Below are 27775 nucleotides of genomic sequence, written 5' to 3'. Positions count from 1 at the left end.
TTTGTTAATACGTACCAAAATTTGGTTGTAAAATGCGCCAATATTAGATTATATAATAACATTCTATCAAAATAAATAAAAACAAGTTTTTAAAAGACATATTTTTCAGTTTACTTACCTCGGATAAATAATGTTAAGGCGTAAAAAATACGACACTTCATTATACGATTCCTAGCACGTTACATTCTGAATAATGTTTGGTCTGTAACGTTGACACTATCACATAAATTTTCAAATACAAAAACAATTGTGTTAAACTAATGTTTACGATTTAAGTTATGCATATTTTGTATTTTGTTTTGAAATATACGTTTATATTGTTGTTAAGTACGTATAAATTAGTAATATCTTTAAAATCTAAGAATATTTATAAAAACATTGATGCCATTAGTTTAATAAAATTTAAATCAAAATAGACGTATGGTGTTTCATAGATCGGTTTCGTTAACATCGCCTTAATTTGTTATTTATCCACTATTTTTTTTTAATTTTACTACATAGGCAGATCGTCATTATAAAGGTAATACATACGAAAGTGTGGAGGGAGAAAATATGTAATATTTTTAATCTTATCTACTTTTCGTATAGATATTAAAACGATTCGTTATTTTGTAAAAAAATATAGACGATAAAATATTTTATGCGTAAGAAGTACTTTTATAAATCGTATTCTGATAAACCATCAATTGTTCAAAACTATTTCTTAAATTGTATTAAACAACGCATTGTGTGACCCTTATTTATTGTTTGCCTATTATAATCAATGTCTTACAAATTACTACAAACGTATAACACTATCCATAAGCTGTAACTATTAAGAGAATAAAAGAAGTAGTACAAAATAATCGAAATATGGCTATATGGCGAATTCAAAACATTTTATCGACTTGAGAAATTAAACTATTCTATAATATTTATTAATTATGTATAAAAAAGTTGACAAATAACTAAAAGCAAAATTATATATACTTACTTGAGTAATAAGTTCCTTTGTCAACATAACCTCTATGTCTTCTCTCGACTTAATTTAGCATTATTGGAAATTTAATTATCATCTACACGAAATTATTAATCATCAAAAACAAAAACACCAAAGAAAATAAGACAAAACATTTAACGGTTTTAAATTTCACAAAAATTTCAACCATGTTAACTGAAGCTCGCGTCGTGGAACCCGTTTGATTTTGACTCCTCTCCCCGCAAGATGGGAGCGTCCCATACCCTATAGATGTTATTCTTTATATAGATGCTAAGCGTGTGGAGATGTCGATCTTACAAAATTGACGACGTTAACAGGTTAGAAATAAAGTTCATTATATAATGAATATTTATGTAAGTTTTATAATGCTCAAGATAATCCTCGATATTATCCAAATATTTATTTACATTTATTCGAAACATTATGAAAGGGATAATTACATAGATCCTAATATGTTAATAACTAATAGTTTTTTTATTTAATAGTGCGCGTGATTATAATAATTTTAAGGATCACTAAAACAAGTACAAATTTTAAAAAAATCGTTATAAAAAATTCTCGAACAATAATGAAAAATAAATCCTGTGGATTGTGTTGGAATCATTAAATATTAATATTTTTTTATTATTAACAGATTGTAGTTTGCTTTTGTGGTAACTCTGGAGTCCCTGACGACAGTAGCTTGGCATGTCACTATTTTACAATATAGACCATTTGCCTAACTAAATAAAAACGAAATACTTGTTACACCACAGTGCTATTAAGGATTTTATAGGTATGGCGACTTGATTAACATGTAGAATAAAACTACTAATTAATCAAATTTATAAATAATCAAATCAGATAATCACGCATAAGGACTGGGACATTTTATTGATCACAGATGGTCATCTTGACGGGTGCCAAGTTTGACCATCAATATCATGTGAAAACTCTAATGTATTCCGATTTTAATAGTTAGCAGAAACAACGTCCAGTCTTGTCGCTAAAGTTTGTAAGCGTAACATCTTGTAGCTAAAGCTAACAAGCATTTACATTTTTTTTAATTACATTAATTACAATTGCATTAATTTAATAAGTCACAATGTCTTAAAGGCTTGTGACGGTTAGTACTAGTCTCGACATATATGTTATTTCTTAAAAATAATATTTTTCATTCTTAAAAATAATATTCTTCTTGTGACTAGTTACAATATAAATACTTTTCGTATGTGAAACCCAGAAACTTCCACGAACTGGTAGTGACGTGGCATATACGGTACAAAATGTGATCATAACGTAATATTATTTCACATGAAATGTATATTACACATACATAGAATTAGTATAAAAAAATAATGACCAACACATACGTTATGAATATGAAACGGAGAGTCACTTAAGCCACGTTTGTAATTTTTTAATTTGAAATTTAACTAAAAATTAAAAACAAGTTGTGGGCAAATCACCTCCTATTCAATACAGAAGAAGAAATGATTAATGTGTAAGAAAATACACAGTTTTAAATACGAAATTTCTTTTTTATCCATTATTTAATAATACATAATCTATTGCATATAACAGAAAAATATTTAATTAAATTCATAATATGAAATGGCTTTCGATACTTTTGAAAAAACTGTGATTATTTCTATAGTTTCTCATTCAAATTTATATAGTGTAAAAAGAATAAATACATATTATTTATTATTACATGTTCATTATTAATGATATTTCACTTTTTTTCATATTCGTAGACTGTTACTAATCCTTCACTTATAGCTAAACATATTGTACATCTTAAATTAACATAATGAATAAAAAACGAAAACTAATAAAACGAAAAGTAAAATTTAACATACACATTGAATACTACACGGAAGCCACTTTGCATTAAAGAATTCATCGAGATGGCTAATTTCTATTTATGATTGTTAAGAGAACGATCGAGAATGCGAGGTAAATGCCCGTTGTGAGTGTGGTCATGTTGCCACAAACGCGACCAACCAGTAACCAGGGCGACGTGAAAGCGGGGACGCACGCGAGCGGAAGCGGGCGCGGAAATGGTTTCCGAAGCGGTGGCGCTCGCGTAGCCAAATACCACTATTAATGTGCAACCCAGAGGCCGTTGACGTCAATTGGACATTTCGCATACATATTTATCAAAACGCACATAATTATTCCTTTACACACACAGCAAATATTGTAGTATCTTTAAAGAGGTGGATATACGAGTTTTGTTAAAAATATATCGCGATACTTGACTTTTAGCGGGTTACGTTTATTTCAAATTTCATTTATTGTAGCGTTATGCTGGTAATCACGTCCCTAATTTATATTGACAAACTTGGCCGTTTTGAATATTTAGCTAATTTATGACAGCTGTTTCGCTTGAACTTTTGTGGACACGTCTTTGATTTTTACTGTTCCAAAATGCTTATAATTAAAAATTTAGTTTTGAATACAAAATGACGCACGCGAACCTTTTATGAACGTTGACTATGGAGGTATGGTGAAGCCAACTTCAATCAAATCAACATTAATATATTGCTTTGATCCAAGGTACAACGGTGGTACAAAATGTTCTCAGAGGATCAAGAAGATATGAACTAGCAGGCGTGTCGGGTGCCAAAGTACGTGAAGAAAAGAGGAAATAAGTATACGATTAGCTAGTGCTATTCGATTTTGATGATTTAGGCTGGGTTACCAGGAAATTCGAACCAAAATTAAACCAATTCGACCATACACAGCATTGCATAAATATTGATAAGGATCTATTAGACTCTCTATGTGACGATTAAAATTGGCATCGAAGGGTCATAACTGGAGTTGAATCATGGATTTATTATTATGACGTGGAAACCAAAGCCCAATCGTCTTAATAAAACTTGGTGCACGTGCCAAGAACGAAAAACCGTGCCATGTTCGGACAAAGAAAGTAAAGGTTTTAATCGTTTTTTTCGATCGGTCAATAACGAAAATCATTCACAACGTATGCGAAATTTTAGCAAAGAAACCCCGGATTTGTGAAAGAACAGGAGTTTGCTTTTTCATTATGGTAACGCCATTACTCGCACATCGTTATTTGTCGAGAATTTTTAAAACGGTATGCTATTATCACCGTATTCCTCAGACATGGCCCCCCCTGTTACTTGTCTTCGTTTAAAGACGGTGACTTGACGATTGGTGTTGACGTTGGCACTAGTATATATATGTATGTATGTATAAACATATGTATATATATATACATACATACATAATATGTATATATACATATATAAAAAACAAAATTCGCGTTTCTTTTTTAAGAGTCATTGTATTATTACTATTCATCAAGTTCTAAATAATTTTAAACTATGTAAGTTACTTTCCATATTCCAAGTCATGTAATAAAATAAACACTTGTTAAAAAATTTGTCAGGATGTTATTACTCTAATGAGACTAATATTTTCTTCATTGATAATAGACTCTTATTATATTCTTGTGTATTTATTTACATATATTTTCTGGACTAGCTTGCTAGTTTTTATTCTTTAATTAATTAATCTAAAATTTATCACATTTATAATTAATTTATAGCACTTCGTGTTTATAACATTTGCATTTTTTTAAAATATCAACATGACATTTTTGCTAAATATCCTTTCTGACTGAAATTAAGAGAAAAATTCGGTAAATAGTTAGATATTTATTTATATCAAAGTTTTCATCCAAACATGATGGTAATCCTTCAAAGGAAGAAAGTATCAGCTACTAAGGAATTCAAATCACCAGTAAACATCAAGAGTAGGTCTTCAATCGAACGCAGCATATTGTTATGAATGAAAATCTATGTGAATTTATTTGGATATATCTACCGAAATTTTTTTAAAGATAGAATCAACAAAATGTACATTGGTTCATGAGTAACGCCTGCGTTTATACCTATTATACATAAAATTACAGGGTTAGTTCAAAGACAATGACAAGAAAAGGATAGTCACATAATACAATTAATTATTACTATTATACATACTAGTTATAAACAGGTTACTTATTTAGAATATATATATATATATTTAATATTGATTTTCTATTTTGTTTAATGGATAAGTGTTCAACTATTTACATTTCTTCTTCTTCTTTTCAGCTGATGGACGTCGACTGCAAGGAATAGGCCTGCCCAAAAAATCGCCACAATGAGCTGTCCTGCGCTGCCCGCATTAAGCGACCTCCCGCAAGCTTAACTATGTAACACGGCGCGTCTACCGGTTCGTGGTCGCCACTGGAGACTCTTTCGGCCCTAATGGCCATCGATTGCGGGAGCGATGCACCTCGCCCACTGCCACTGTGATCTTGGTTCTTCTGCAGAACTCCTCGTTTCTGATTCGATCTCGCAGCGAAACTCCGAGCGTAGCCCTTTCCATTGCTCTCTGTGATTATTATGACATTACTTATGATATTACTTATGACGAGCTTCATCAGAAGGCTCAAGCCTTCTGATGAAGCTCGTCATAAGTAACCACGTTTCGGATCCGTATATCATCACCAGCAACACACATTGGCCAAAAACCTTCTTTTTCAAAAATTGCGGTATTTCATCGGAGGCTTTTGGAGGTTTTGGAGCTTCCTGAACGCTGTCCATCCGAGTTGAATTAAACGAGGAAGAGGTCGCTTCCTCAAAGTTGGATTTACCAAGCTGGACGGATTGTCCCATGTACATAAAGGAATAGTTTTTTAATACTGACTTGCTACTTTGTGTAATGATTACTTATTGAACAGTTTACATATATTAACAATCACTGTAAGTTTGTCGTTAAACTAAAATATCCATTTTTTTCCGTTTGCTGGCGGTTTTTTTTTTCTTTTATTTTCCCTCTATTCGACAATCCTCTGCCATCAATTGGCAGAGACCCTTTATATTGGGTTTCATTGGTTTTTCAATGCAGCTTTTATTAACAATTTTTATCATAATTTCTATGTTCTTAATTTTCGGGCACATCATGCGCTTGCTAGTTAGTGGCAAACTAAGCATATTATGGTCTAAAGGGCGCCGCAGTCTGGGAAATTACTGGGCCAATGGTATAATCCTGTTTATTTCTCAAAATAAAAATTAAGTAATTCCCTAAACGTTTTAATATTATGAAAATGTTTTTATATTTTAAAAGTAGCATCGCCTTTAGTACGGGTATATAATTAACCTCCACGTAAATTGAAAGTCCACTCAATTTATAGTATAAACAAGAATAGTTCGTGGCCTTCACGCTTAGCATAAAATAAATAAAAAAATATTTAGGTCTTCATTTACTCATGCGTTGTATTTTGTAATATGTGACAGGTCGCGAGGCGCCGTCTGACACAGTAGATAAAAGGTCACGCCCTGTCTAGAGAACGTCTAAACCAGATATTTTAGGTATATTCAAATCACTCTGTACTTATACAGTATTATTCCATCACGCGTCTATTAGAAGATGATCGATGTTGAAACTATTTAAAGACGTAAATTGGTACGAATAGCTTGGGCAAAAACCGATGTTATTCCGCTAAACATACAAACTGAAAATAGTTAGGTCAATTTCCATTTATTCTTAGAAACGTGTTTAAAAATGGGTATGCAATGTTTTAAAGTAACACGCAGACTGCTTTATAAATGTAAAATTATAAAAAGTCCACAAAAAAGTAGAATACTAAATAACACCATTAATTAACATAAATATGATCTTTGTCCGTAAGCAAACAACTGATAGAAATTTGGTCATAGAAGCAAAGTTCATATCAAATGTTGATTTATTATTTTCTCTGAGTATATTGTAATCATTATTTAACAACCTTATAAACAAATTACAAAATTAATAAAGACGCCCCTTAGTATCTGCTAAAGTCAACCAAATAAACATTCTGTTATATCCTTGACCTAGTAAATAAAGTTGAATTATAAAATATGCGCCATATAAACATAATAGGCAACACTATTTTGCAAAATTACTTTATCGTGTAAAGCTTAATAGATTCAAGAGTAATTTTTGTCACTGCGTTATGTAACTATTTAACTATAAAACATGCAACTGTCTTGTTGCAGTCTTGATAAAAAAAAAATATTGTGAAGCAGATTCACGTATCAAATTAGTTACGGTTGCAACAGTTAATGTAGCAGCTTATCGGCGTGGTGAGTTGATACGAGTGTTTCTCACGGTAAGGTAGCATCGTGTGCATTTACGTACGCCAGACATGAATAAACGGAAGACCAACGTACCGTGCGAATGTTTACCGATGACAATACGAAACTGTAGCGAATCTTACATCAATATTTTTGTTACACGACACGTCTGACCAAACAATTAGCGGAAAGTAATAAATAAAACAACGATTGTTAAAACACTAGATGTAGATTAAAATATTGATTGGCATAATGGTTATTTGTTTATTTATATGTTTATTTCAAATAGGCATACCAACAATAAATAATTAAAGTTATCATTAGTTTTAGGCGTACTCAGCCCTGGCCATAACTAATTAGGATAACTAAACTTTAATATCAGAAAATAATATGAATATGGCACCCAAATTAATAATAAAACAATACTAACAATTATTTCTATGTTAAATTAATTATAGCCAAGATAATTCAGAGATTTTTGAAAATATTATAAATACAGTTTTTCTTTTTGAAGTGTAGTAGATGTGTTTTTAAATTAATTTAATACGAAATGAACGTTTTAAATATCAAAATATAAAAAAAAAACATGGAAAAGAATTGATTTAGTCTTATGATCTTATGCATATGTATGTTTTCAGTTATAACTAACTTAATAAGGCATTATGTTTAAATATTCTGCTGAGATTGGTTTTATTTAAACTCACAAGACGGTATAGATAGGAGTCATAATTAAATTTTGTTTGAAATCATTATTATGTTATGTCATATTTTAAATCCATTAAAATACAATATTTATAAAGTTTTTATTTAGTAGAGAAGCTTAATTTAATTAGAGGAGATGATATTAAATGGAATTTATAGGATATTTTTTTCAAAGGAAGTAAAAAAATTTTTTTGTACATTGTAGCTTTTAACAGCATTTAAAACAGTAACATGCATCTATATATGTTATATATCGTCTTCTTTTTATTTTTTACTCTGCTTTGCAAGGTGTTATGTTAGCGGAGATGAAATAGGAGAAAACTCCATAACAACACGTCTTTTAAAAATGTTTAACAATACAGATTTATGCATAAACTTTGTGAGACATGGACTAAATGAAAACAAAATAATCAAGCGACATCATTTCCAAAGACTTATTTAGCAATATGCCTTTCCCGTCTAATTACTTTTAATACGCTCTTTGAACTTTATAAATGAAAGCCCAAGTTTTTCACGGTGCCTTGTAAATACAATATGATATGTACGAAATATTAACGTAGAAATAGTGAGGCCACAGTAAGAATATTGATTTTTTTTACTCGTTTTCCCAAGGTGGTCTGCGGCAATTGGCCATAAATATCTCGAATGGCTTTCTTTCTCAAAAGAAATATATTTTCAATATATGCTCCTCTACCCCAAAGCTAGATTGATCTATAGAAAATAATGCTGTGCTAATCTTCCTAACGGTTAAGCCGCAGCACTAAATCTGACAGCAAGGGACCCAATGTGAGAGCTCCAATATGCTATATTAGAGAGACTAGGAAAAAAGTTTTTAAACTTGAATTGGTCTCTCTTAATAAATTCATTAATATAATATATAAACAAAATTCGTATTAAGATAACAAATTAACTATTTCCTTAAATAGAAAAATATGAGTAGCGGTTCTTAATTGCTGCTAATAATTTGAAATTGGATATATTCCTTCGCTTGTAGTAAACATAGTTCCTTATATAGAGTATTTGGATATGTTAGAAACAGTAATTATATTTCAACTAGTTTAGGGAAATCTCGTATACCCGGATTTGAGGATATAAAACGGGTAACTGGCTTGTTTATTCACTTAATTGTAATTTACCGCTAAATGCCTACGCATCATTCAGTCAGAATTAATTCTGATATCCCAGTGTACTACTCAGTATTTTACTATAATCACATACAAGTATTTCCGCTTTGATTACTCATTGGGTCGTGTTGCTAAATGCCACGGTGGTTACATTTACAGTTACTCGCGTGATGAGGTGTACAATAGCGCATTATTATAAAACGCATACGTCACTGTTTCAATATTACTGACATTCAGAGCACTCCATGACGTACTTAAATGATTATTAAAACGTTTAAATAAAGCCTCCGAGAGGATGTAATTGACAAGCTGTATCAGCAGCGTAAAGCAATCATGAAATTAAGTTATACCGACTGTAATTTTTACCTTACAACGCCGATCGTAAAAAAAATTTGAAAAGCCTTCACTGAGGAACATCCAAATAGCTTCTTTTTTAAATAATTTTAGGTATCATTACTATTATAGTGTAATATCAATTTTATTTAATTTTAGTAATCTGTGTATTATTTCAATAAATCTTTCGACAAGTAAATTAATAGAAATTTCACTTTCAAATTTAAAAATATCTGAATGTTCAGTAAAGAAAAAGATATTTACAGACTTAACATCTTTTGCTCTGATTTTAATGTATGATGTTCTCATGTATAAGCAATTTAAATACATTTCAACTTTCTCTTTTTACTGCCTGTCTTATGTACAATAACGGACCTTATTAATCCTTTTCAGAGAGAATATATATGTTGTTAATGTATTAAGTATTTTTTTTTTAAATTTTATGTAAACGACAATTTACAAATGCTATGTTTATTATGGACCGGGATATTTTGAATGAAAACCGTGTTGCTATACGGATGCGAAACGTCGGAAGTCACTAAAAATATCTCGCGTCGGCTCCAAGTCTTCGTTAACAACTGTCTTTGTGTATTCTCCGTATATACTGGCCCGAGAAAGTCTCCAGTGTAAATCTCTGGAAACGCTGTGGTGAGATGCCGATCGACCAGCAGTACAAACGCCGCAAGTGGAACTGGATAGGCCACACGCTACCGAAGGGATCCTAATCACATACCGAGGCAAGCCCTAGAAGGGAATCCTCAAGGAAAGCGAAGACGTGGCCGCCCAAAGCAAACCTGGCGGCGGATGATCACTGCAGAAGTGAAGGCAGTTGAAATGACGTGGAGCGAAGTAAAGCGCTCAGGATGGCGACGTACTATGGACGCCCTCTGCCCCATCTTAGGGAGATAGGAATAAATTATGTTTATTATGAGATAAAATAGTATAATAATATATCCATTTATAGTAAGGAGCTTTGAAATTTTAATATTAGCTTCGAAAAACGCAAAAATAGAAACAGCAATTAACAGCTGTAAGATAAATTCGCATGTGAATGCGGATTTATTAATGCACTTTGTAATTTTTCTTAGAAATAACTAGGTACTTACAACAAATTATCGTACTTTTTTTACACCTTAACATAAACGGAAGAAGTCACGTCACCGCTTTAATTATATTAAACTCACTTACGTAAATTAAATTATATATATTTCTAAAAGGAATATAAATATATTTTTTTATACTGTTGTCAAAATTTACTAGTAACAATGTAATAATAAAAAATAAAATACACAAAACTAATTTAAAGAAAGTTTTGTAAAACGTGTAACTACTTAAACGATGCAAAAACGATAATGCGTAGGATTTTAAATTAATAAATTTTAGCAGCACCGCATTGTTATAAGCATATAATCTGATGTTATGTTATATAATATGACTATAGCTGTCTTCTTTTAAAGTGCTATCTTGTTACGAAGGTCAGCGACCAAAAGAGTAATCTTAATTTTTCTTCACGGTTATGAAAATCGTTCGGGTGCTCTTTCCAGACCACTGGCGTAAGACTTTGAACCTTTGGGAGCCTTTGTGAACCCTTGAGCTTAGTTACACTACTAAATCAGAACCTTACGCTAACCGCCACCGGTCACATTTGACTCGGGATCTTTTTACGCTTTTTCTCCTGTAATTCGGGGAAACTGTAAAATGTTAATAAGTCAAATAAATAACACACAAAAAACTAGCAACGATGATTTATGAAAAGACACATCTAAGAATCAAAGGAATCAGCTTAACAGTTTATTAACCAGAAAATGAAAATGAACCTATACTAGAATGCATCGGGATTGAGGCCGGTACAGTGGAAAGTGCCGAGAACGACTCGATAACCTGCATTTTAGCTTATCGGACCTTGATTCGCTTATGTATAAATTAATCGTAGCATTTGAAAGTCACATCAGGCGTCAGATTAATATTTAAAAAATGTATACAACAATTAATTATTGGTATTTGCAAATTGGTATTTACCTAGTACGAGATGGTCAAGGCCTGAAGGTACTAGGCCTAAGTCTCAAAGCAATAGCTATAAGAGTATACATATAAATAGGTTACTTTGATAGCCCTAATTCATGGCGCCCTTTTTGTTATTACACAAGATTCGGAGCTATGAAAACCCCTGCACAGCGTTTTAGTTAACCACACGGCGGGACAGGAACGCAATATCGGCCATTCCAATCCGTAAGTCTTGCGCTTTGCTTAGCTCTATTTTCCACGGAAACTCTATGTCTAAATAAGAGTTCTGGGTTTGCACTCGAAACGTATTTAAAATTCCGATTTACGAGTATCAGAGAAAGCCGAACGGTCCGGTTGTTATTATAGGATTATTAAACAGCATTTTGTAAGACTATTATCCACTTCGTCGTAAAGCACCATCTAGATTTTATACACATATACATAGAGCAATACTTCGTGCCCGAAGAGCCGATATAATAATTATATCTCTGTTTTATAATTAAAACTACATTTTACATGTCAAACAAAGTCTTATTATTTTCACGTGATAATATCAAACGTTTAAATGTAAATATATAAATACTCCAAAAAAATTCAACAACTAAGTAAATTATTTTTGTATAAAAAATTCTTACGAAACCATTGAACTTAAAACATTAATGTAAACTTTTGTCAAGATCCATACATGAGTTAAAATATTTTTCGAGAGCAATGTGTTACAAAATGCATGTAATAAAATGTGAAAAAGACGGTTACTATAAAAAAGTCTTTATCATAAAAGGTAAATCCGTCATCAAAATGCATACGTAAGTATTACATAATTTCCGGTGCAACATACCAAAAGTTGATGAAACAACATTTCGTTTAGTATTAATTCTAATAAATCACTAGTAGCTTTCTAATCTGACCACTATATGAACTAATACCTTCGCCCAGTAAAACGTTACAAGCAATAATTAACATAGTGGGCCTAGTGCCAAATACGAAACGTCGTATAAATATTCTTAAATTTGTATGCGGCAATTCAAAATTTACAGTCGCCATTTTGTGTAAATAATATTTCTAATGCCCACAAAGGGTAATTAAAAATTTCGTTATGTCGAATTAGGTGTTAAAAAGTTAAAATTTAAAATTAAATAAAAATGATGCAACGGATTCACAACCACAAATTTTTACTGGCGATATATGAAATGTCAAATCGAGATGCCTAGTTCCAGAAATATTTTGCAGTTGCAATGATGATAGTTTCAGAAGATAGTACACATTTTAAGATTTATTTAATTATTTTAAACATATAACTAGTAAGTTTATTGGCTAAATAGGAAAAAGTATATGGTAAATAAAGTAAAACCCCACCAATTATCTGGCTATAATTGTAAGAACTTTAAAATAAACTGAATATAAAAAGTTTACTGTGCTTAACATTTAGGAGTTTATATATTTAGCACATAGCCATCATAAGCTGGTGTCCACAGATGACTTCTGCCACTTGAAAGATAAATCACTCTATGAGTTCTCTTTATCGCCAAAAGTAAGACAATGCCTTTTCTTATCCTACCTATTCTCGATTATGCTTTGTAGTATTGTGACGGAATTAGAGAATCTGCAAATTTATTATTTTATACCTTCAAAAAAATATAGTATATCATATTATGTATATATATGTATGTATTTTATGCATGTTTTTATCCTGCTGCTTGAAGTATATGTTTATCTTTCCGTCTATCCTGACATTTGCAAACTGTAAAATTAAATACCTCTGCAATACTTTAAGTTAAGAAGTGCTATTACAAAAGCAGAAAATGTGATAGAGAAACGAGTAAATAAATTAAACGTATTGTAAATACATTGGTGTAGAAAGCGTCAAGAGGAGACTCATTGACGTCACTGTGTGTCGTCTTTCGCAATGTAGTCGTTATGCTCTCGCTCATTACGAGTAGAAATCGACGCCCGCACCGCTCTATCGGTTTTGAAGACGATACCCGTTGTTTACTGTAGCGTTTTTATATGAATGACGCGGTCATATAATCTATTTCGAATAACAAAAACTACGGTAGTTCAAATCCTTTGAAGCTTGTATATTTATACTTATAAATCCGGTGTATTACATGAGATTCCAAAACACTGTTCAATAACTAAAACTGACATTAATATCAGTGATTAAAATTTTTTATTATTCTTTATTAAAGCTATCCTCTATTCCTTAATCATGTCTAACTCTTCGCCTAACTCATTTATTCCAACCAAATGAGAAATCTACGATCGTCAAATAATCTTTTACTTCTGTCTGATTGTATGTTAAATAGTAGGTGTAATTTATGTATCTTTTATATTTAAGTATGTATTTATTAGTAGATAGATAATAAGAATAGCATTAGTATAATATTAAGTTTTTTTTCTATCGCATTTACACGTCTACTTGTTTTCTCTGCGCCATTAAAGGTTGACTAGTGGAAAATATCTATTAGGCATTTAGTCCGCCATTACACAAATGTCTAAAAAGAGTATATAAATAAATACGACGTATTACTATTTATTTAAAAAGTATGTTGTTGTTTTCCCTTAATAATATTTCTATTAAAAATCGACAACAATTGCAAATCTATTTTTAACACGTAATTTATAATATAAACCTGACAGCAACCTTTCTTTGATATAAAACAAATAATTTAAGATCGTTTTGAAACAAATTGAGCGATTACTACGCAGAGTAAAACGTAAAGCATTAGCTAATGAAATATGAAACTGCCTGGCCTCCGATTGCAAATGGTCCTTCCTTCTTGGCAGTAGAACACGTTAATGAATTATATACGTCGTTGCGTAATAGCGAAGCCTACGCAAAGCTTAACTAGTCAAGTCACGTTGATCTCCTTGTTCCGACATAATAACAAGCGTTGATGATATTGTAGTGGCTGCTCGATAACGCCTGCGCATCGCGTCTGACGATGACGTGGGTGCATTGCGGCGCGTCCAGCATTCTTTATCATTCCATATTCATAAAAATCGATCCAAATATTTGATATTTAGTGGTAGCATGTATCTAAAATGCTCTCTGATTGATGGATCTATATAACCGTGACGAGGTTGTACCATTAAATTTTAATCTTGTATGATCTTAGTGCGTGTGCTCATTTCAATGAGATATCGATAAACTGACAAAGGTTATGTGAAACAATTTAGACTAAGTACTTATATAGACGTGGTTAGTCAGTTATCAGGCCACATTGGCAAGCTAAAAGTCACTCAAAGAGCCACTTTAAGCATGCCAATATGGACGAAGGCTCTGCTCGGGATTTCTGAATGAGATCTGGTCAGGAATCAGAAGATCGGTGGGCAAGCGAAAGGAACCGTCATATTTCGGGGAGGGGTGGCAGCTGGGGATTTAAGCTTCTGGAGTGGATATTACGATACGGCCAGCGCAGTGTAGGACTTTACGTACAGAAGGACAGAAGTTTAAGTACAGGTGGACAAAGGACCTTGTTTAGGTCGTCAGAGCCACTGGATCCAGGTCGCTTGCAACCGGTAATATTGGAAATCTATGGAAGAGACCTATGTCCGGTTTGTTTTTTTATACATAGAAATTTCACGAAATCTTTAAGCAGTTTTAATGTTTTTCCTATTACTATTTGCGTAAAACTAATTATCTTTTTTTTCATAATCCCAAGTAAGAAAAACTTAGTTCTAAGACCGGCGAATAAGAATATATTTACGACGTTTCACTATTATATAAACATTCAAATATTGAAAATCTGAGGTGGAGTATGTCCAACAATGGACGTTCTTCAGTTGAAAAGACGATGTAAATGTTGATGATTTTAGATCAAAACTAAAATTATAAAATGTAAAGATTTAATATCTTTATGTTCTATAACCTTACCATCTCTACTGTGTCTAACATCGCTTTATTTATTAAGTATTATCTTTTCGACACAATTTAAAATATTAAGTACGTTACAATTTTTACGTCGATGAAATTAAAAATTGCATTATAAACTAATTTTAAGACCATTAGAAAACTACAATGTACCGTTTATTCCGGAAGTTCTAAATAGAGTCGTGACTATATCTCACCTATATCTTCAAAACATGAGAAATATCATAGCAACATTTTTTAATGTACACATGTTGAGGATTTGTTATTTTTTTTTCTACAAAGCATATATCTTATCTCGACATCCACTTGACTAAAATTATTGAACATGGAAATTTACGCAGATTGAACTTATATACATATATTGAATAGTAATTGAATTCATTTATTCCAATAAGTTAACATTTATTTTCGCGACATAGTAAGTACCGTCAATAGAATTATTTCAATTTTCAAATATAAATATTGTTACATTTTTCAAAATTTCAAAATTCGGTGCCCCAACACTCAATTATTGGCTCAGTGAACTGAATTTTAGATTTAGATAATGGAAAATCAACCATGGATATCATTTTATTTATTATATTATTTAAAAGTAATTTCTATATATTGGAATATTTCGGAAAGTTTATAGTTTCGTAAGTCCGCGAGTATATTTAAATGCAAAAAATATTTATTAATTTGCCGTTTCATTGACGTATTTCATTCTAAACTCGTTTTAATATGGTTGTAAAATTATTTACGTCAAACACTGGTCTAATTTGAAAAATGAAAATATTATACCTGTTTTAAACAAGGACTTTACAAAACATGGGACTTGAAATGTATTAACTGTTTAATATTTATTTTATGCTATATTATATATTGTAGTATGACTGGAAGGTTACCGTGACACGTAGAATTTAAAATCTAAGAGATATTTTAATGTATGTATAATATATAATCCTTTATGTCGTAACATGAAATTACTTTAATATTTCTTAATGGTAACGTTTTTGAAATGATTGCTTACGACTTCATAGCCAAATCATCTATAAAACCGATTTTTAGTAACTCATTAAACACTAAAAAATGAGGTGTCTGTATACTAAATAGTAGTTATTATTTATTTAAGCTAATCTTGACAGACAGGCTAACATTTTTGGAATATAAATTATAGCATTTTTATACGTAACGTATATTAGCGACGTCTTTTGTTTGAATACATTAGCGACACTGTTTTTAATGTTAAAATAATCTTAACAAAAATTTCTCAATTTAAAACAAACCTTTTTACTGATCTTTTAGAATTGTCAGTTTGTTTATCTACTATTTTTTACAAAATGACGACATGTTAAATATTATGTTCAAGTGTCATTTATGACGTGAAAGCTGATACTATAAAGTTGTGGTAAAACTTACGCAAGCCCAATCTTTGCGCATACTAACCCCGCACAACTTTTGTGGATATGGATATACATCCGAGGATATGTCTGGCTACAGGCCACGGTAGCGCCAAAGTACATGCGCAATGGGGATCAGCATGTAAACTAAGCTAAACTTGGTAGTTTCACCAAGTTAAGCCGAGTTCATTAATTGCGTATCGATCCATTAATTGGACGCTGCTGTTATTTAGGGCTATGTGCTGGGTCAACGGAGCATGCGTTTAATCTCTAAGAGTTTGTCAAACTCCAAACTCCGGTGATAGTGCATGTGTCGGCTCGAGGTTCTCGAGGTTCCTTAGGCAGCTCCCGACCAGTTTTGTAAATAAGGTTTAAGCTAAGCGCCTTCCCCGCTCAGCCTTCTCGAGCCCGCGAAATTTGTAAATTCCAATATGTTTAGGTCTAACCCGGAACAAAAAAACGAGACACGAAAACGTCGTTTCTGCTAAAGAAGAGGAGACCCACTGTTTCTTACAATTGTTTTTTAATTCAACATTGCGTAAATTGTCAGAGGACTATTTCAAAAAAAAAAATTAAATTAATTATACTACAAACTTAAAACAATACTTAGTTTAATTTTTGGAATTTCTAAAACTTTCGGTGTCACCTTTCGTAATTATAATTATTAGCTCAACGAAAAAATTAATGCTTTTAATGAAATAATACCAAGAGGTCACCATTCGTATAGGATACACAAAGGATATAAAAAAAATGACTCAACTGAAGTTTTTTTGAAGAAATACGTGACTCTGGAATTTCCTTAACAGATGTTTTAACTTAAAAGACAGCGAAATGACGCACTGATCAGTATTAAATGCGATCATAAAATAATGAATCATTTCATCCACTGGTGGCCTGACCATAACGAGGCGGTATTGTATTAGGGTGATGTCAAAAGCGTTTTATTGCACCTCGTTGATTTTATTACATTAACCATGAAATAATTTGCTGTAAATAGTAGAAGGAAAACGTTGAAAGAAAAAGTGGCGACGAATACTTAAAGACTAAAACTAAAATTGAGAAATGGTGATAAAAATACATCATAATTTACTTTCGAAAAACAAATTCAGGAAGAGTAGGTTAATTTTTTTTCGGATGCAATATATGTATGCATTTTACAACTTCATTTGACTCATTGCTGGCGTGTATCAGATTCGAGAACCACGTTGCCAGATAATGACTAAAACTCTGAAGCAACAATAAATTCATAATGACAAATATCACTCATAGTCGTCGAAACTTGCTATCCGCTGACAAACGCTAAAAAAATAATTATGTTGAAAGCAGCTCATTGCAGGAATAAAAAATATAACAAATCCATTAATCAGATCTAGACACGAGGGCAGGATAACTCGCTGTTTTGAGACTTGTCTCCTATCAGTGGGAACATTTAAACAAGTAAATAAGGAACTAAGAACATAATAACAAATAATTAATTTAAAAAAACTAAATAGTTAAAATGATTTTACAACAAGTTCGTATGACACAGCGTTTTATTTTTATTAGACGAACCAAAATGCGATACCTATTTTAACAAAAACAAGAAAAAAATTGTTGTTTTAATTATGTAAGCTATAGTAGTAAATTGTGAAATTTTTAACTTTATTACTCCCATTAAAACGTACAAAATTATAACATTCTTAAAAGCAAACGACTCTCGGTTCAACACTTAATTATATAGTTGTAGTGTTGTTTACCGGTGAAGTTATTTGCCCGATAGGCAGATATGAGGATAAGTAAATATTTCAAACCGAATGACGTGCGTATATTTAAGTGCAAAACAAACAAACAATTATGATTTAACCTTCTTCGTGTACATAATTTTTTTTACAAACCATTAGAAGAATATGTATTACTTTTGAAAATCTTTTCAATTTATTGTTTTGCTTGGGCTGAGGATGCAATAGTAATTGATATAGATAATAGGATGTACTTAAGATCTTTGTGATGAGTGCGATTGCGGCATTAGACGGGATATATTTATTGTGATATATTATGTATAATAAAAACTCTCTAACAGCGAACTTTTATTGGAAAGCATTATCTATTTATGTATTTATTTTTTTGTGAAATATTGCTGTAGTTAAAACATGTGATGTGTACTCATTACTTAGCTATGTTAGAAAACATTATATCTATTCCGAAAACACTTAAATTTATTACACCTTCTATATGGGTGGGCTTATTTATATCGCAGTAATGATTAGTTAGGCACAATGGAACAATCAGTATTCAGAATATGATCATTGTTAAATTAGTCACTCAGACTAAGAATAGATGCAATGAATAGATAAATAAACGAAGTAACGCGTACATTTCATTGCTATTTTACATAATTATTTATCCATAATCACTGGCATTAATAATGTCTTAAAATAGTAAAAATTGCTTAGTGTTCTATTTTCATAAAATGGATAATTTATTGAATGTTCTCTCTTATAGCGTGATCGTTCGAATTAGAAACAAAATATCATTATTATCAAAATATGATTAAAAAGAATAGAAGAGAATTTACTGAATTACATCGATTAATATTTAATATTGAACTATAAAGTGAAATATTTATGTTATCAAAACTACCTTCAATTTTTGTGGATTTAATAAATATTGAAATTTATATTTATTACACGAGTATTATACAGGAGACACAAAATATAATCAAACAAATTTTTAACAAATAAAACATAAAAGAATTCTAGCCTGTGTATGTAAATTTCAGGTTAAATAAACGTTTAACTACAAATAATGTTAAAAAAATTGTTATAATGTCATTCATAAAAAAAGGTTATCGCGTTCATGGAAGCCCACTAACATTATTCCTCTTCGATCACAGAAGCGATTCTAGAAGTTAATGGAAGGAATATTTAAAACTTGAACGATCCCTACGGGTCGTTAGCACGGACCGATTTTATCCTTTCAACGACATTTACTATAATCGACCTATAAATCAATGTCGAAACTAAGGAATTTCAATGTTTTTTAATGCATTTTATACAAGGGTAATGCGTAGGCAGTGTTTGATAATGAATGGTCGGGACAGCGAGGTGCGCGTAGATGCCGAGATGATACGTTGAACCCGCCGCGAACCATGTGCCATGTCGGCGCTACGTAGTCGGGATACGACGCAGAGCGACGAAACTTTACGACAGGCTACAAAATAAAATGTCTGTAATATACCGAAATAAATATATAACCATACATCATTTATACATTGTTTCAAAAATCTTTTTGGATGTCTTGCTTCATTGGCAAGCTGACAGTCGCACGACGGGCCACGGAGAGCGCTAAGAGTTTATCTACGAAATTTAATTAGGAGGAATGAGACATACATTGCCCAGCGGAATGCCAAGTAGATGTGGCAGAGGGCAGATCATGTAACACATAGCACAGAACAAACGGCTTCTTGGGTCTTAAGATTAAGAAGGTAAGCGCAGCACGACGTTCACCTCACACGTTAAATTGAACAGATGGTCATTTAAAAGTCGTTGAAAACGCTGGAAGCAGACTATATTCAACCGGTTATTGGAAATCTTTGAGCTGTTCATCATTCATGATGATGTTGCCTGATGGAAATCCTTTTGTTTGAAATACCAATGCGGGGCTGATATCTTCTTCTGAACAGCGTAATATATAAACAATACTTAGCTCTGGTTTAAAGGAATTTTATCTATATATAATTCCTTTATAAAACTTCACAAATTAAACTGTCCTTTAGTTACATCGGATATAATAATCTTTAATAAAAAACATGTAATCTGAAATTTTTGTTATATCCATTATACTGACGAAGTAATTTGCTATAAAGACAACACTATACACACGAAACCAGCCTATTTTGCCGTTAGTTTTACGGCAAAATGTGCTACGCTAATGGGGTACTATATAATATTGATGAACGCTAGTGTGATGTTACATAAGAATATGTATTTTAAAAGGGTATGTATGCATTGTTATGTGGCGGAAAATATCACGATGATATAAATGTCCAGCAGAACGAGGCACATCATTTTTTAGAACTAAAATTACGACTAACATAAAATTAATAACATTTTTTAATGTTATTAAAACATAAATTTCCTTCCCTTATCGTAACAAATTAAGAAACTATAAAAATGTAGCTGTAGATAGCACACGTTCCAAACAGAAAATATTAAATATTGTAATTTAAACGTGTAGTAAAACTCGTTTCGAAAATAATATTGCCTAACATCTATTCAGTATGACGTCCACACTTTAATCGGTAATCATTAAAATTAATAACGTCGTCCCTGCATTTTAATGCTATATAAATAAATACAAAGATATTCTAAGACGTATTTTAAAAAATAAAATTTATTCTATGAATATTGCATTTATTTTTATAATTAAACCGGCTTCTTATAAAGTTTTCAATTAAGACATTTAAAAAATTTAAATGTTACGAAGTAGTTCGTTTATTTGAAAGGTGTGCAATAAAGCTCTTAGTGCGTTGTAATGTCGAGACAAGCGAGGACGCGGACGATATGGATCTCGTTGTGTACGACTCGACGGATGACCGGTCCATGGCCGAGGTCGCGCTGAATATGCAGCACCGAGCGCTTAAATATTAATATGAAGCTTCTTAAAAACCTCCCAGGGGACAATCACAGCGATAATGAAATGTAGATGATTACCGCGGGGCGGTGACCTGTCCGTCCTGCGTGCGAGCCGCGTACCCACGGTCATACATTCTTATACGTCACCTATCCTATTGTAATGTATTTCGGGATGGAATACCCTTTTCAAAAACTGACAACCGAACCATAGTGTATAGGCTCTAACTCGTCAGATCGACATTATAATATAAACATAAAACTTTTAACATTTGTCGGTGTTTTCGTTCAATCTAGTTTAGAGTTTTACGATCATTAATTATCTTAGTATTTTCACTTTCATGAGGATGTTTTACAAGCTTTGTAAATTAATGCGAAGAAAAATATGTTTTTACGTCAAAGTAGAATCTATAATATCTTGTTAAAAATTAAAAGTAATGCAAATCACATCTTAGTATTTAAATAATAAGCTATTGTAGGTATAAAAACTTTTTAATATTGTAGCTATTAACATTTTATTTAATGATTTTGTAGTTTATGTATTATAATAATATTTTCTTGTGCAATAAAAATAAATTAGTATCATCTTTAAAATACGCGTTAATAATGGTTTGCGAGTAGTACTTTTTTAAAACTTTATGAAGAATTATTCTTACTCACAACCATACGAAAGGCATAATGTACGATACATTATGCCTTTCGTTTGCATCTATCTATCATAAGTGCATGGTTAAAATTAATTTTATAACAGGTTTCACTGCAATAATAATGATAATTTCTATAATTCTTGTAACTTATAATAAACAAAAATATACAATACACAAAAAGTATAATTCATGAAGCAGCAGTAAAATATAGAATACTTTTGAAGTTCCTTTAACAAGAAAAAAAGTAAAAAATTTAGGCAGAGTGTTATTTTAGTAGCACAGCAATTAACAAAAAATATTTTAATTGAAAGATTAAAAATGAGGTTGTTTGTTATTAAGTACATTACAATTAACGTGCTATTCAAAATTAATGTTTTATTTAGTATGCTTAAATTATAATATTTCTACCACTTAGTCTATTTTAAACATTACAAAGTCTGCACTTTTACGTGTTACCATTTATAAAATTCTACACTAGACGTTCCTAGTCGTTGCCAGTTCGGTCAACGGTCGAATTCGCAGAATCTGCAAATGCCACTTGGGCTACACTGTAATTGTAAAAAAAATCTGAGTAAGAAGAGCACTAAAGGCACTTAGCGTAGAACTCTATACAGAGACTAATTATCATCAGGAGAATCGGCTCAAGCTCCCATTACATTTTTTTAAGTTTTTTACCGATTTGCGAAACCGTCATGTTCATTTGTCGCTTTGGCAGCTATATTATACCTTATTAAGAATTGACTGGAATATCATACTTAAACATATATGCTAATATCTGATATACGTTGTATTCTAAACTGCAAATTTTGATTTTTAGATACATGAACATGCTTCTATTTTCAAATAATTATCGAAATATTCACCAGAGTTTAAGTCATTATACGCTTACTATCGACGTCAAAGTGCGTCAAAGCTTTTTTAATTCAAATTTTAGTATTTGCAAACCAAGTTGTATCTCTTGCATGAAAAATATTTGCGATCTACAAATTTCAAATGAGCTATTTCCATAATGTCGTCCATAAATGCAAAAAGCGGCATCTCTTCTCGATGTACGAGGGCGCCTGGTTTCACATTACTAAAATTATACATGAACCCGACCCATTACTAATGGAAAATGAGTATAAAATTTTTTAGTAGCCTTCAAATTTTAATTTTTAATTTTTAAAAGGACTGTTCCCGGGTGACGAACAAGGTGTATCGCAATAGACACGCTTTACTACGCCCCGCGACTTCATCTCTAAACTCGCGAGAACAATATCCGCACAAATGCTGTGTCATAGCCCAAACGTACCAATTTCTCTTTTTGCTGACTAAGCCAAAAGATACTCAATTTTCTCATAAAAATTTTACCTAATATTCCGCTTTATTATTGTCTAGGTACTAAAAGAGTGACGATCTAAACAACCATTTTTGGCATTCGAAACATCATTTCTTTGCCCCACCCATTTCTTAAAAACTATTTGGCATTTTATTCCATAATAAAATCTATCTCCTTTTTTGTGTTTTCGATGCTACATGATGGTGTGATCTACGCACGTATTATGTAGTGATCTCAACCGATTATTATGTTAACTAAGAAAGAGACTAATATATAGCTACTTCCGCTATGTAACGTAGCGTTTGGATGGACTTCCGCGAGGTAACGCCTGAATATATTAGATGATTATTATGTTCTCATCGACTAGCTTTAATATGTAAACTAACTGTACCCCACCGAACTTAATGAGCGCTTCCTCAATTTCCTTGCTGGTGGAATTCCGTAAAACTCTTTCTTAAATGTCTCTATTCGCCAAATTGAAAAATCTTACCAAATATCAAGTCGCTAAACTTTATGGCTCTAGATATCTGGTGATGAGTCAATGTATAGGTGAAAATCTCTTATACAAGGTGATTGGTTATATAGAGTAAAAGCTTTGAAGCAGTTGTTGTATACTTCATTTGCTTTCAATTCGTGTATGACAACCCCATACAAAATTTATTGATTTCACAAAAAATAAATAATATAATTTTATAATTATATAGCTAGAAAAAGCGTTTTTAAAATTTAACTTACTACACACTAAAAATAGAAAAAAATATAATTGTAAATGTAACATATTTCAGAGTGTCCACTTTATACAGGTTGATAGGAAGTCAGTATTACAGCTTTAAAGCTTTCTTGTTAATGAATACGTTCACACCTTTAAATTTTTTACGTCTAATACGAATCGCCAGATACATAGATAAATTGATGAATCATTTTTGTTCTAATAAAGAACAAATGAACAATTCAATATTGTATGATAATATGTTATTACATGCATGTAGACATTAGTCGAGTCAAATGCTTAAAAAACAGGCAATTGAGAATATTTATAATAGAGCCACTTGCAGTAATTGAAGCGTGATGGTTCGCCTCGTAGGCGGTCTGCCGTCCGGCGACGCACGCGGCCGTCATTACCGAGATTGACTCTGCAATTAACGCCTACCGATTTATACATCAGCTCCAGTTATTATTTCACATCACTTGCTTATTTCAATTTAAATGTTACGTTGTGTCAGACATAGAGAGGTCTGATTATACCTAATATAATCGCAATGATAAAATAGTTTGTAATCAATTTTATGATTACTACAATCTTTATTTGAAAATTATAATTGCAAATTTATCAAACAAACGATTGATCTCCGATTCTTTTAATTGACGACTATCTTTAACTTTTAATCTAACTACGAAATATTGTAAACCCGTAACACTGCACAAATTTAAAATAAAATCAAATAAGTCATCCTTGAAAAAAATTCTAAATTATAGAGCTGACTTGCCAATGAAACTTTTATTATTTTTAGATGTAGATAACTAATAAATTTCTTCTTGAGGGAAACATAAATTGGCATTTAATTTAGTGTATAAATACAAACAATGACTTTAGAACAAAGACTCAATTGTTTTAAAATTTCAATTCGAAAACTTTGTAATGATTTTAATAAAAATATTATTCGTCTGTTAAGTTTATTTCACTAATTGTTACAATATTATCACCGCGATCTAGCAAATGTGGCGAGTCCACGGATAGCTTACAGAACACGCGCTCCGGTCGTGTCTGCGCACGAGCATTGTTTCATGTTTTAACTGCCTGCTTGTCATTCCCAATTATGATTTAACCTCGATCACTCTACGATCACTCCTTTTCTCACAACACATTCTCGTGACTATTTATCGGGTAATTTCAAAACAATATTATTAACTTTTCGTTGATTTCATAGCATACCGCGTAGACAAAATACAAAAAAAAATTAAAAATGGAACCTTCTGTTATTAAAACATCGTCCGCGTCAAGAACACGCTTACGTATTTAACGACTTCGATTGATAAGTCTCGTTACGGGAATAACGTTAGAAATAACTACAGGCAAGTAAACAGGAAACTTAACAATTACTTTACAACGGCAGCCCGACAAGTCAGTAGACGCAAGTATTTTTAATATTTTATTACTCTACAGCTCAATAATAAAACGGACAAAATTGCATTTCAACTAAGCTGGCCATATAGCACATACAAAGTTAATCCCACTGGCTCTCATTGTTTTTGGTTTCTTAACCTTTGAAAATACGCAATGAGCTAGGAGAATTTTATGATTAATTTTGAAATTAAAGAGTAGCGCCACACCTTAATATACAGACACTATTCTCTTATCTTCTAGTTAATTAATAAATATAAATTAAATAATAATGTTCTACATAGTACTTCGACGATTTCGAGAGACTGACGTTCCTTTTTCTTCAGTCTGTAACTACATTGATTCTTATTGGTATTCACAGATTCTTAAAGGTTAGCTCGAGGTGGAGACACTGAGCTTTTAGTTCGCTTAGACGATCCCTGCATGAAGTGACTCGGAGCAAGAACCCCAACATTATAAGACTGCCTATTGTCCCAATAAACCGTCAGCTCTGCGCTAAGAATTCAACATCTCGTGACATATGTTTAAGCTGGAAACAAGTTCAGTAAAACTACCACAGCAATGTTGTGCTTGAGAAGATTTTATGGTGTATTAATTTACATCATAGTATTGTTGTAATTATAGTTTACATCAGCGTCACATTTTGTGAAGCTGATATATATTATCCAATTTAACTTCAAACTTGACAGAGGACATGAAGTTGCCAGGTATGCTTGCGAACGCTTTCAAAGTCTAGATAAATGTTGATCTAGGTTCATGTTTTTGGAAGATTTCACATTTTGTTTATTTACAAATGACGTAAGGTAAATAGTAGATAACAGAGTTGTTTTTTTTTAATCTACTATTCGATAGAAGATAAATAGATCGAGATACAGATTTTTCTTATTTTAATCTTCCATCTGATATCAAAAATTTTAGAATAATTCATTTAACACATTTAAATAATCAATTATTACTTTGTAGATAGATTAATGAGGCAGCACATAACATAAAAATGCACACAATTTTAATTTCGTCTAGAAAACAACTTCAACGGAAACTCAGGAAGATCTTTTTACATGGTGACCCTTATAAAATGGTCTTTTCAATATTGGAAAATGTTTTAAGTACCAATCGGGACAGATGAAATAAATATTTTATTTTTTTTGTCTTAAATATCATTCAAGAATCGTATAAAGTTAGTTGTGAAGGAAAACGGCGCTCTGGCTGGTTGTAATTACACAGATCAGATTTAATATCGGCTTGCAGATTATAAAATAACATGGTCAGATAGAAACAAAATATAAAAAACTCTGAACATTTTCAAAATTTAGTTTACAAAATACCTAATCCTGTTAAGAAATTCAAAATATTGAAAACTAGTACAACTGTATTTTTTTTAGCAGTTGCAATTTAGTTGTCCTTTCCTTTTTCATATTTTTTTAATAAATTACAATGTCTATATATTTTCTTATATAAGCCATCTATATGATATCACAGTTTCACAAAAATATTTTTTAGAGTTTAAAGAACTATCACAGCTTCTTTATCGATCAAATACTCAAAATTTTCGTAGGCTAAGTATGGTATAAAAAAATCGCAAGCCAGATTATATTTTACCACAAAATAAACAGAACATTTTAAAATTACAATGTAGATTAATAACATTCATATATTTTCAAAAAATAACTTATTCGGTAACTATTTAACAATCTACAATAGTTGGGCCAAATTAAATAATCGACCAAATGTAGTACGACAACAACAATACAAAAATCCTGTTTAACGAAAAATTACTTTTGTTAAAACTAATTCAACTATAAACATCAATCGTAAGACATCTGCTTCCGGACATAGACCTTTCCCATAGATTTCAAATAATACCTGAGAGATATACTCTTAAAGGAATATTATTTCAAATTTGTTAATTTTTCATTACATTAACTCTTTCCTTACAATCCTCGCTTGCGTCCATTTTTTTATCATTTTTCCTTATAAAATTATAATCCTGTATCCAGTCGAAGACGGATTTGCGAAAGGGACTGATATAAACAGATGAACGCAAACGAAGGCAGCTTGTCAGGGTTCAATGATGCACCATCTGAATAAAACATCGTGTAACGTCGGGCGTTTACCTCGAGCGTCTGCATTCTTAACGTGATCCCGGACGACTGATCATTGCCCTTTGCCCTACACTGGGTTCAGGACAAAGTGACGGAGGTGCCGACGTCACGGCATCCCATGTTGCTAATCCAGACTGTTCAGGAATCGAATTTTAAATCAGTTCTCGTGTCTACAATCTACACTGAAGAGACCGCGTTAATATTCGAAAATTAAGTCAAAAATTTTGTAGACAAAGGAAATTTAGGTTTGACTCTCACCAATACGAGTAAGAGGTTTTATTTCTATAAAATAGATTCTGGTTAAAAAAATATATTTTCGATGTATTATACAAAAATAAAAGTAAACATATGTTTATCCTCCATTTTTCTTCATCAGGTAACATTTTCTTTACGACCATTCACAAAAAATATATTTTAAAACGTAACTTTTGTATGCTGCATAGCGAATACTATTTCTAATAATAT

At 31.6% G+C, this 27775-nt stretch overlaps 1 protein-coding gene across 1 annotated transcript in view; it reads right to left on the bottom strand.

The window, feature by feature from the left end:
• Window positions 1-27775, bottom strand: part of IP3K1 (inositol-trisphosphate 3-kinase-like protein) — a 71824-nt gene that overhangs the window by 25767 nt on the left and 18282 nt on the right. The gene's annotated exons all lie outside the window — the stretch shown is intronic.

Source organism: Battus philenor, unplaced genomic scaffold (assembly GCF_028537555.1).
Source record: "Battus philenor isolate CCGP_79_NKW_IND1 unplaced genomic scaffold, ilBatPhil1.0.hap1 SCAF_6, whole genome shotgun sequence".
Taxonomy (NCBI): domain Eukaryota; kingdom Metazoa; phylum Arthropoda; class Insecta; order Lepidoptera; family Papilionidae; genus Battus; species Battus philenor.
Note: the sequence above shows the minus strand (reverse complement) of the source record. Positions and strands in the feature narration are given on the sequence as shown.